Source organism: Trichechus manatus, unplaced genomic scaffold, assembly GCF_000243295.1.
Source record: "Trichechus manatus latirostris isolate Lorelei unplaced genomic scaffold, TriManLat1.0 scaffold00082, whole genome shotgun sequence".
Taxonomy (NCBI): Eukaryota; Metazoa; Chordata; class Mammalia; order Sirenia; family Trichechidae; genus Trichechus; species Trichechus manatus.
This window is the reverse complement of record NW_004444018.1, coordinates 9,150,543-9,163,241: the sequence shown is the minus strand read 5'-3', so window position 1 is coordinate 9,163,241 and position 12,699 is coordinate 9,150,543. Positions and strand designations below refer to the sequence as shown.

Here is a 12,699-nt window from a genome sequence, read left to right as displayed (position 1 = left end):
GTATATCATTACATCTTAATAGCTGAAAACCCATTAACATTCTGGATAATAGCCTTCTTGTGGCAAACAAAAGGTCTTCTCATTTGGAAAAAAAAAAGTATGCAAATACCTATAAAAAAGAAGAGAGAAATTAAAATGTAGAAACAGATGTTGTAATAAAATGCACAAGTTCTTCATAAAAGTTCTGAATCAAAATGTATTATTTTATAATAGGAATCTGACTAAAAGAAAAATTATTTGAAATTATTTCAGCCCCTGTTGTGTACCTAATTTCTTTCAGCATATGCTATTTTCTTTTCTTTCTTTTTTTTTTTTTAAGATTCTTTTTACCAAAAATGAGAAAGAAACAGCAGGGGGACAGAAATAAAAACTCTGACAGATATACTTAAAATAATTTTTGTATTTCTAAGTATCAGGAAGTTTCTTTTATTATCTACAAAACAGCATCACTTGCTTGGCTTTTCAAATAAAATGGAACCTTTCCTTCTTACTCTGGTTAACTCCTTCTCATTTCCCTTCCAGCTTTATCTGCCTCTCCACTAGACCCTCTTCTTTCCCTACCCTCTACAATCTCATTCCAGCAATCAGCCCTATTGAGTTTTCTGTTTCTACTGCTCCACAGGCTATTTCCTCATCAAAATCTCACCTAGCCTAAATCTGGCCACCCGCAGTGCTGGACAATCTGGTTTCAAGCTAGTTTTCCAGTCATGAAGACCAAAACTCCCTCTGCAACTTTGTCCTCCAGTCAAAGGGCCTGTTTAAACTACCACTCCTTGAAGGACTCAATGCCACACCTCCATGCCTTTTGGACTAAGCTATGTTCCATACTTGGAATGCTCCTGGCTTCCACCTCCCATATCCACCTGCCCAAATCCTACTCCCACTCTGAGCCCCAGTTCAAGTGCAAGCACGTACAGAAATCCTTCCCTGACCCCTACTTCTTCCCTCTACCAAACTGTATATGAACCTTAAGTGCAATAGGAGTTGAGAAATCAGGGATGCAAAGAATAGTCTGGGATTACTTTATGGAGAAGCTCGTACTTCCATTAGTCCTAGGAAAAAAGGAAAAGGCAAGGTATTTTTGTTTCTTCATGAGTCTTAATGAGTGATTGAACTTGTCATTTAATGAGACAAGAAAGACATATTAACAAGCTTAATGATAACCTTCACTAAAGTCATGGGCTATATCTACATAATGAGAAACAATGGATGTTAAAAACGCAATCTCTTGTTTGGGCCTGCCAATGTGCAGTAATTTATTGACTGAGCTTTTTTAAAAATGTATTTTAAAAAACCCAAACTGAACACGCACACAGACAAAAGAGGAAAAACCCCATCCTTAATGAATTGAGACAAGGATTAATCTAAAACCACCTGTCAATTCCAGCTCATGGCGGGCCCATGTGTGTCACAGTAGAACAGTGCTCCGTAGGGTTTTCAATGACTGCTTTTTCAGAAGTAGATCACCAGGCCTTTCTGCTAAGGTGCCTCTGGATGGACTTGAACCTCCAACCTTTTGGTTAGCAGCCGAGTATAGTAACGTTTGCCCTATCCAGAGACTTGAAAAGTTAATTTAGTGCCTGTCTAAATTATCATATTTAAAGAAAAATAGTTTAGCACTTATAACAATATACATACAATCATGTACTGTCCAACCCTAACAAAGTCCTTCATTGATTTCTGAGAATTTATATAATTTAAGAATAAAATATGTTCTACAGAGCAGTTTTCACCACTTTTGTCCTGGAGGCAGAGAACCGGGCTGACTTAGAGCCCTATACACGCGCACCTGTTAGCCCTGGTTTGTCACGGTCACTGGACAGCCTTTGGTCCTCTTCAGTGGATTCTTTAGTACACTTCCCATAGAGGCCATTCTAAACCTTTTCGACTTTTAGCTTCCCAATTCCATGCCTGCTGTCTCATTCTCAGCAGACTATTTTGCCCGCTACAATTCTGAACACAATGAGAAAGAAGACAAGGACATGGCAGAGGGAGACCAAAGGGCACCATTATTACTGATGAGGGCTAAACTGGACAATATGGCTAGTGTGAGAGCCGAAAGTACCTGAAACCCAAACCCCCAAATTAGATGGTTTGCCCACACAGTCACAGGCAAGGCTGGATCAGGTCCAAACTCCCAGGAGAGGAGGTGGTCTCCCACCATAAGACACAAGGCCTGGAGGAGCAGAGGAAAACGGCTCTCTGTGCTCAGGACTGCTGCAGATGAGATCGTTGTGATCCACAAGGTTTTCACTGGCTGATTTTCAGAAGTAGATCACCAGGTCTTTCTTCCTAGTCTATCTTTATCTGGAAGCTCCACTGAACCCTGTTCAGCATCACAGCAACACGCAAGCCTTCTCTGATAGATGGGTGGTAGATGCAGCTTGAGGTGCACTGCATGGAAGGTCTCCCACATGGAAGGTGAGAATTCTACCATTGAACCACTGCTGTCCTCTCCACCTCCCTCAGGGTAGAAGTAAAGGTACAGAGACCAGGACTGTTACACTGAGTAGCATAACATCAGACATGGGAAAGAAGCGCTCCCCTCTAACACTATGCCCTCCCTCTAACTTGGAACCGTGTTTCTTCATTTTACATTTTTCTCTTGTCAACATTTTCTCCCCCTCAACAATTCCATCCTATTCCCAATGTTTCAAGCACTCCAAGGGCTGCCATCTTTAAAAACAAACAACAAAAACTACTCTGGCTCTATTGTCCATTTTAACTACAGTCTCATTTTATTCAATTTTGGAGCTGGAAAAGTCCTTAGGGATCACTTAATGGAACTCTCTAGTTTTACAAATGAAAACGATGAGGCCTAAGAGGTAAAGCAATTTGCCCAAGGTCCCCCATTTCTCTTTTCATTTATGAAGAATGGGAACATTTCCACTTGCTGATGCTTCTTGAGTTTCATCCTCCAGCTCTCACGGCCACATCCTTCACATCATCCAAGTCCTAAGTAAAGTGCCAACTCCTTAGACTCTTTTCACATACCCATCCTATCTTTTTTATCTTCTTCAAGTTATGTAGACTAGTAATCAAGTCTGTAAAAATGGCACGGGGGCAGTGTCTGACCTCCTCCAATCCCACAAGGAGGAAGGAGAACCAAGATCAACAGCCCAAGGCTGATTCCTATGAGGTGGGGGTCAGACATGCCTCTTCTCTCTGCCATCTTTACCAACTCTGACATCAACCATCCCTCGCACAGCACTCTCTACTGGGTTCACTAATTCACTGCAATGACCACAAAGAATTCACAGACCATACTCACAATTATGGGGTTTATTAGGGAAGTAACAGTTACAATTCAGGCTCAGGAACACTCAAGATACAGTTGTTCCATCAGGGCAGCCCTTCCCAGCTGTGCTCACAGGCACGCCTCTCCCTGGCCCTCGGCCTCTGCCCGAAGGCACTCAGCTTTCTCTCTCCGTGAGCCAGGATGCCCACCACGCTGTCTCCTGCTGCCGAGTCTCTGCTGTCGGGTCTCTCCTGTCACTGCTTCTCACTTTCTTCAAGGTTACAGCTCGCTCTCTGTCTCCTAGGTCCAGGAGCTTCTCAGCACAGGGATCCCAGGTACAAAAGACATGCTGGCTCCTGGCCGTTCTTCCTTAGTGGTGCCGGGATTCTCCTCTCTGCTCTGGAATTGGCTCTCTTTTAAGGCAAAACTGACCAATCCCCTTAGTGGGCCACAATTACCCTGTTACACAGTCCCACCCAATCACCTGGGTGGGAGTTACAAGACCATGGCTAGAAAGGCCACACTAAAGTAATCAATCACACTGCAAAGTCTTATTGTAATAACATGGAGGAAAGGGAGAATTTCTAAGTCAGCCCCAGAAGATTCAGTATGTTACTGACACTTCTGCATGGTTTCCAGCCTAAATTACATATAATATGTAAATCTATTATAACTTCTTACTCATTACACCTATTTCCTACTTGTTTTTGGATTCATGGTGACCTAAATCTCCTTCTTCTGCAAGTACGTAACTCTCACTGACGTCAATCAGGGTCACAGTCCCACATGTAGGGAAGAACTGAACTGTGGTTGCAAACACATGTATGTGTCCCTCTTGAAAGGCCTCTCTCAGCAAATGGTAACCATCTTTCTAAGCAGTCAGCTGACTTCAGCACTTTTTGCTATTACTGTGCTTCAATTTGAAATGCCAGCCTATCTCACTGAAGCATTTTTCCATTCTCTGTCATAAGCCATACATAACATAGTTTTCCAGTGGCTAACCATTGCTGCCTCTAAAGTAAGTGGGCTATGTGGTTTGTATTTTAAATGTTTAAATGATTGTCTCACAACACCATCAAAGCTTTCAAAAGGATTAATGTACAGCAGTATCTTTCTTAAGGCGGGAGGGGGAAGAGGATCAAATACTAAACACAGCTGGCACAGAAGAAATTGCCCTGCCATTCTCAGGTATCCAAACAGAAATACACACACTTAGGAATGTGTGAAATATCTTCTGTAGAGCCAATCCTAATCCTTCCAACTCATTTCATTTTCCTTCCAAGCTACAGAGCAATCTGTATCACTCTCATGGCCCTTAATCTATTCTGCCTTGTTTAACGTTACCTCCATCCTCCAATGGTCTCTAAATTCCCTGGGATTCCTGATTTATCTCTGTGTTCATGACCACGTTAAGTAGAGTATCCTGTATATTTAAAAAAAAAAAAACAAATCCGGAGCCGTCGTGTAGATTCCAACTCATAGCGACCCTATAAGACAGAGTAGAACTGCCCCATAGGGTTTCCAAGGAGCAGTTGGTGGATTTGAACTGCCAACCTTTTGGTTAGCAGCCAAGTTCTTAACCACTGCACCACCAGGGCTCCACCCAGTATATAGTAGGTTCTTATTAAATATCGGTGGAATCAACATCTGAGGGCATTTGTGATTTCAACTTCTAGTTATTAGCTATGTTCTTTTAATTTTTCATTATTTAAAACAATGCTTCGATGAACATCCTTTTATGTGTCTCCTGCACACATGCAAATTTTTCTGGGTAAAACCTCTAGAAATTCCATTTTGCATGATATTAATATTACTGCACCTGCTTTCTCTTGGGTTTTTTTTTTTTTTTCTTCCCCCTGGTATATCTTTTCTGTATCCCTTTATTGTTGCTTGGAACTGCTCTGGGTTGTTTTGCTTTGGGTGTCTTTTTTTTTTTTAAACAACATTGGCTAGATTTAAAAAATAAAATAAAATTATCATTTTTAATAACTGGGATTAATTTATTTACATTTATGGTGATTACTCCTATAATAACACTGATCTCAGTTAACTTATCTTGTGTGTTCTATCCACCATCATCTTCTTTGCTTCTTAGATTTTACTTTTCTGCCTTTGGTTGAATTTTTTTTACATTCTTTTTCTTTTCCTTGACTGTGTCATAAACTGTATAACATATTTCTTTTATTTTCTTTAACATGCCTACTTAAAGATAATCTGAACAATATAAGGACCTTAGAAAGTTCTATCATTAGTCTCCCCTCTTCCTCACTCCAAACCAGCTTCCATATCATTGTTACTAATATCTTAGTATCACATTGTTCTTAACCCCCTCAATCCAATTTTAAAAAGAAGTCAATACTTATTTATATTTACAAATATGTTCACCAGTTTCCTTACTCATGACTGATTCATACATTCCACTCCTTCCTTCTGAGTTCAATTTTGCTCCAGTTGCTATTGCTGCATAACCTATTAACTCAAAATGTTGTGGCTTAAAACACCAACCATTTTAATATATACTGTAAGTTAGGAATTTGGGTAACACTCAGCTGGGCCATTCTTCTGCCTCTTAGGAGGTCAGCTTATGTCACTCAGTGGCACTTAGCTGGTGGATGGGCTTGTCTGAGTTTCACAAGTGGTTACACGAGGCCTCTCTAACGTGACGGTCTTGGAATAACTGGACTGCTTATATGGCAGATGGGGGCCCTGAGAGCAAGCATACCAAAAGAACCAGTTGAAAACCGAATGGCCTTTTTCTGACCTAACCTTGAAAGTCACTTCAGCCACATTCTATTGGTTTCAAGAAAATTATATGGCCAGCCCAGATTCATGGAGAGGGGAATTAAACTCCACCTCTTGGGCTCTTGGCAGGGAAACATTGCAGGAGAGCATGTGGAATGGTAGATATTGTTATGGCCATCATTGGAAAATACAATCTGACACAATTTCCTTTTGACTTAAGTATATCTTTAATAATTCTTTCAGGAGCAGTCCATGTGTAGTAAATTCCTTCAACACTCTTTATTACATTCTCACTGTTGAATGATCCCTTAGCTAAGTGTAGAATTTTAACAAGTATTTTTACTCAGCACTTTCATATATACAGTGGAGTAATACAGTATATTACTCCACTATATTCTGGCATCTATTTTTGCTGATAAAAAATTTGTTATTAGTCTGCATTTCTTGATATGCATCTCTTTCCCCCCACCCCGGTAGCTTTTATATTTTTTTCTTTATTTTCGATGCTCTACTGTTTCACTCAATGTGGCTATATGTGAATTTATTTGCATTTGTCTTGCTCAAAATTCTGTGTACTCCTTCAGTCTGAGGACTCATGAATTCTTTCTACACATAGACTTGAGTAGACAGCAAATTTCCTTGCCTCTCTTTTGGGACAGTGGGCAGAATTTTCTTTATCCATTTAATGCATGGGTCACTCCCCTCATGGCTTCTGTCTTTATGCAGATAACTCAGTTTCAGCTTTCCATGCGGAATGGGTCAGGCCAAAGTACTCTTTCCTTGGTGAGAATCACAGCCTCAGCTCCCTAGCTACATAAGGCCTTGTGTGAGCCCCTCAGGTTAGGCTCCTGTTCATCATACTGAATTTACTTGCCTTCTCCATTTTTGTCACTTAGGATAACTCTTTCTTGGTTTTGAACTTGCATGTGTATGTATATATGTATACATACATATGTGTGTATATATACTTATGCTTCTAAGTACTTGAAGCAGGAGGGGCGATTTCCTTCTCAGTTGACCATGATGACTAGAAGTCCACAGACTCTGCTATACCATTTAACTGGTCCATATTCACAATTCTTTTGGCTCAAGAAATTTTCATACAGGACACTCTTCACCATATAACATTATAGGCACCATAGCTATAGATCTCCTTTCATCTACATCACAGGAGCCCAGAGAGATGATTAAAGATTGAGAGGATAAGAACATGGGCAAAGGAAGAAGCTAAGATGCAGAGAAAGCTGGATTAGATTATTCACCTATTTGATAAATATGTAGAATTCTCTTCCATTTTCCTTTTATCTAGTAACTCTCTCCCTCTCTCTACCATATCCTGAAGAAAAACTTTCCTGACCTCACTGATAAGGTCAAATTCCCCTATTATTCAATCTCATAGCACTGTGTACTTCTTAATAGCATAACACAGTTTTAATTTTACATTTATTTGTTTGATTATTTAATCTTTCCCTTAAATGGATGGGAGTAATTCTATTAATAGTGTAGTAGCTTGTTTCAGACTAACACTCCCACTGATAGCAAGTATAAACTCTAGACAAAAACAAAATAAAACTTAAAGGCATTGGAAAATGAGCAAAAAAACTGACTGAAATTGGGAACTGACAATTGGAAGATGGAAACAGAACTGAAAGTCCTGTTTTTATAGTTTTTTACCTGAAAGCTGGGTCTAGTTGGTGCCATGCTAAGCAGCTAAAACTCAGGTAGAAATCTGCAGTATTGCTTGCTGAGAAATCAAAGAATAGAATTCAGGACTAACTCAGCAGCTGGAAAATACAAAAGAAAACTTCAGGAAAGGAGAGCGCCACAAAAGGAGAGCAAATAAACTCTGACCAATTCTCTAACTGACCCCTGAACCATAGGTATATGGAGCAGAACATATACTCAGTTACACCTAAATGAACTGAACTAAGATTTCAGCTGCTGCCCATTGCAGGGAAGGCAAAGGTAGGAGTCTGAGTTCAGTCAAGTTAACTGCCTAATATAAAACATTAACACTCTTCAGAGGAACATAACAAAATACAGAGTTTGTAAAAAGTATTTAAAAAAAGTATAATTCACAATGTCCAAGCCACAACCCAAAATTACTAAACATAAAAAGAAACAAGAAAATATGACCTGTAATCACAGAAAAACAGTCAGTGGAGACTGACTTACGGGGACCCAAATACTGAAATTAGCAGACAAGGATTTTAAAGCAGCTATTAGTACTATAATTAAGGACATAAAGGAAAATATGCTTGTAATGAAGGAACTAAAAGGAAAAGTTGGTCAAAAAATAGAAACTATATAACAGGAAATTCTAGAACTGAAGAACGTAATATCTGAAACAGAAAATTTACTAGATGGGTTTAATAGCAGATTAGCAATAACAGCAGAAAAAGTTAATGAACCTGAAAATAGTTATATAGGAATTATCCAATCTAAAGCAGAAAAAAAAAATATATTGGGGGAAAAAAGTGAACAGAGCTCAGGTACCTTTGAGACAAAATTGAAAGGTCTAACATACATGTAATTGGAGTCCAAGGAGGACAAGTGAAAGAAAATGCAGTAGAAAGAAAATATTTTCAAAAATAATGAGCAATAAGCATGGCCAGCAACCAGATCTTGGTTTTTAAATACCATTTTAAAATAAAAGGAACCAGGACTCCTTGGAGAAATAGCTGATTCTAGGGCTGGGACAGGGAAAATATAAGATTAGCATTATATAGACCCAGAAAGTAATAACTTTTTTTTTAATAAGAGAAAAAGAAAAGGCTGGAGGCATGTCAAAAGGACACAGGAACCAACCTAAGAACTCCCAATAACCAAGGCTGGAACAATCTAAGCAAGAAAATAAATAATGATAGTGGAGTGTTAAAACCCAAAGAATAACATGAATATTTATAAGTCCATTCTGATATAAACAAATGATCAAATTAATAAATGAATAAATAGAGGGAAAGAGTAAATCTTTTTATAGAATTCCAAATAATAAATGCAGATATACCTTCCTCTAAGGAGTAGAGCTTGATTCCTCTCCTCTTGTGTATGGGCTGGACTCAGTGGCTTGGTTCCAAAGAATTAAGAATGGTAAAGGAAAAATACTAACTTTACAGTGGAGAAATATGGCAGACACCACCTTAACCATATTATCAAGGTTAATATCACCAGTGATAAGTCATGTTGATATCATTTTCCCCTGATATAACATGTATTCTTCCCAAAAACCATAACCTCAGTCTAAGCATGAGAAAATATCAGACAATTCCACACTGAAGGACATTCTAAAAAATACCTGAGAATACTCTTCAAAAGTGTCATGGTCATTTCCAAAGAACCCATAAGACAGTTTCTAAATCTAATAGAGGAATTTAGCAAAGTTGCAGAAAATAAGATCAACACACAAAAATCAGTTAGGTTTCTCTACACCAGCAATGAGAAATCTAAAAAGGAGATTAACAAAACAATTCCATTTATAATAGCATCCAAGTGAATAAAATACCTAGGAATAAATTTAACCAGCAATGTGAAAGACTTATACAACAAAAATCATAAAACTCTGCTGAAAGAGATTAAAGAAGATCTAAAGAAATGGAGGGACATTCCATGTTCATGGGCTAGAAGACATAATATTGTTAAGATGTCAATACTACCCAAAGCAATCTATAAATTCAATGCAACCTCAATAAAAATTCCAACAGCTTCTTTTACAGAAATGGAAAGACAAATCCTCAATTTTATATGGAAAAGTAAGGGGCCCCAAAGAGCTAAAGCAATTCTGAAGAAGAACAAAGGAAGTCTCACACTTGCTGATTTCAAAATATACTATACAGCTAATTTAATTAAAACAACCTGGTACTGGTACAATAACAGACACATAGACCAATGGAATAGAACCGAGAGTTCAGAAATAAACCCATGCAGCTATGGTCAACTGATTTTTGACAAGAGTGCTAAGAACATTCCATGGGAAAGGAAGAGTCTCTTAAATAAATGGTGCTGGGAAAATTGGATTTCCACATGCAGAAGAATGAAGCAGGATCCATGTGTCATACCATACACAAAAACCAATTCAAAATGGTTTAAGTACCTAAATGAAAGAACTAAAGCCATAAAATTCTTAGGAGAAAATATGTTGTTGTTAGGAGCCATTGAGTCAGTTCCAGCTCATAGTCACCCCATGTACAACAGAATGAAACAATGCCCAGTCCTATGCCATCCTCATAGATGAAATGGACTGGTATTGGCCATTTTGAATCGGACAATCATATGGTCTACTATGCCAGGAATGACAAATTGAAGAGGAATGGCATTGCTTTCATTGTGAAAAAAACAATTCAAGATCTATCCTAAAGTACAACACTGTCAGTGATAGCAGAATATCCACATGCCTATGAGGATGACCAGTTAATATGACTACTATTCAAATTTCCGCACCAACCACTAAGGCCAAAGATGAAGAAACAAGATTTTTAACAACTTCTGCAGTCTGAAATTAACCAAACATGCAATCAAGAGGCACTGATAATTACTGGTGATCAGGCTGTGAAAGTTGGAAACAAAGAAGGACTGGTAGTTGGAAAATATTGCCTTGGTGATACAAATGATGTCAGAGATCCATGATAGAATTTTGCAAGACAAACAACTCATTCATTGCAAATACGTTTTTTCAACAACATAAACAGTAACTGTACATGTGGGCCTTGTCAGATGGAATACATAGGAATCAAATAGACTACATTTGTGGGAAGAGAAGATGGAAAAGTTCAATATCATCAGTCAGAACATGACCAGGAGCCAAATGTGGAACAGATCATCAATTCCACATATGCAAATTCAAGTTGAAACTGAAGAAAATTAGAACAAGTCCACGAGAGCCAAAGTACGACCTTGAGTATATCCCACTTGAATATAGAGACCACTTCAAGAATAGATTTGACACACTGAACACTAATAATGGAAGACCAGACAAGTTGTGGAATGACATCAAGGGTATCATACATGAAGAAAGCAAAAAGACATTAAAAAGACAAGAAAGAAAGAAAAGACCAAAATTGATGTCAGAAGAGACTCTGAAACTTGCTCTTGAATGTAGAATAGCAAAAGTGAAAGAACAAAGAAAATACAGGGGAGTACATGTCCTAGCTTTTAACAAACAGCAAAAGACAAAATAGATAAATGGGACCTCATATAAATTAAATAATTTTGTTCATCAAAGAATTTTATCAAAAAAGTTGAAAGATAGAGGGAGTTCCGGCAAAATGGCGCTTCAAGCAGAAGCACCACGCCGTCCCTCCACAGCAAAGATCCAAAAAACTAAACCGAACAGAGAATACAACAATCCTGAAACCTTAAAACATCAAATGAAGGGATAAAGAACTCAGCCAAGCACCAAATGGAGTGAGAAAACCGACAGAGAACGGAGAGTGAGGAGAGATTCATGCAGAGGTCCCCTACCAGTTAATGCAGCGCAGATCCGCCATCTTGGACTCCTATCAGAGACCAGCAAATGGGGTACAAGAAAGCAGCCTCACGGAGCGTCCAGCAGGAGATAAAACAACTGGTAATTTGCGATATACGCTTTCCCACCCCCACCCTTCTTCACCTCAACTCGGCCTCCTCTGCTTCCCGCGACCACAATCTCTTGACCGGGAAAATCCAGCTGCTTGGATTCCACACACCCGAACGGGCCAGCTCTCTGAGTACCATCTGTTGGCTGCTGGTGTTGCTTTTTTCCACTTCTTTTGATTTCTTCCTTACCTCTCGCCACCTCCCCCTCCTTTCGCTCAACTGCCTGGATCCGTGCACCATCTTTGCTTCTTCCTGAGGGGCTGCAGAGCTCCGGTAGTTTGTGATATACGCTTTCCACTCCCTACACTTCTTCACCCACACTCAGCCCCTCTGCTCCCTGCGGACACAGTCTCTTGTCCGAGAAACACCAGCCCGCACTAGCTCGCTCTCTGAGTGCCATTTATTGGCTGCTAGTGTTGCTTTTTTTCTCCTGCTTCTTTAGATTACTTCCTTACCTCTCGCCAGCTCCCCCTCCTTTTGCTCAAGTGCCTGGATCCATGAGCCGTCTTTCCTTCTTCCTGGGGGGCCGCGGAGCTCCGTTTGAGTGTGCAGCTGCTTCCCGGTCTGGGCTGCCGCGTTGGTGGGATCCCGGGGCTTTGGCTTGTTTGTTTGTTTTGAATTGTTTGTTTGTTTTCTTTTCCTTTTCTTGAGATGGGAGCTCTTTCTGGCCAGGCAGTGCTGCATGGCAAGGACACTTCCTCCTCAGCTTGCACAGACGTGCAGAAGGACCCCTGAGAGCATTTCTTTCTTTGTTGTTTTTTTTTTTTTTTTCTGTTTTTTGGGGGGCCTTTCTTCTTCTTTTTTTTTTTTTTCAATTTTGTTTTCTTTTCCCTCTATTTCCATTTTTGTCTTTCTTCATTGCTCAGTTTCTCGTCCCTCTATATCTTCCTTCTCTTTCTGTTCCCTGAATACCTAGTGTTGTATAACTCTACGCCTTCTAGCCAGGCTGTACTTCAACACCTGAGAGCGACTTCCCCAGTCCTCATAGCTACACTGGTGGGAACACTGTGAACTTTGCGGTTCTTTAACCTTTCTGATTTTTATTTATTCATTCTTTTCTTTTCTTCCTCTTCCCCTTTCTGTTTTTCTCCATTTCATAGTCTCTCATCTCTCCACTCCAACGGCAAGCTCCCCTAGCATTCTTTTTT

At 39.5% G+C, this 12,699-nt stretch overlaps 1 protein-coding gene across 1 annotated transcript in view; it reads right to left on the bottom strand.

The window, feature by feature from the left end:
• Window positions 1-12,699, bottom strand: part of AOPEP (aminopeptidase O (putative)) — a 473,908-nt gene that overhangs the window by 418,796 nt on the left and 42,413 nt on the right. The window lies entirely within an intron of this gene.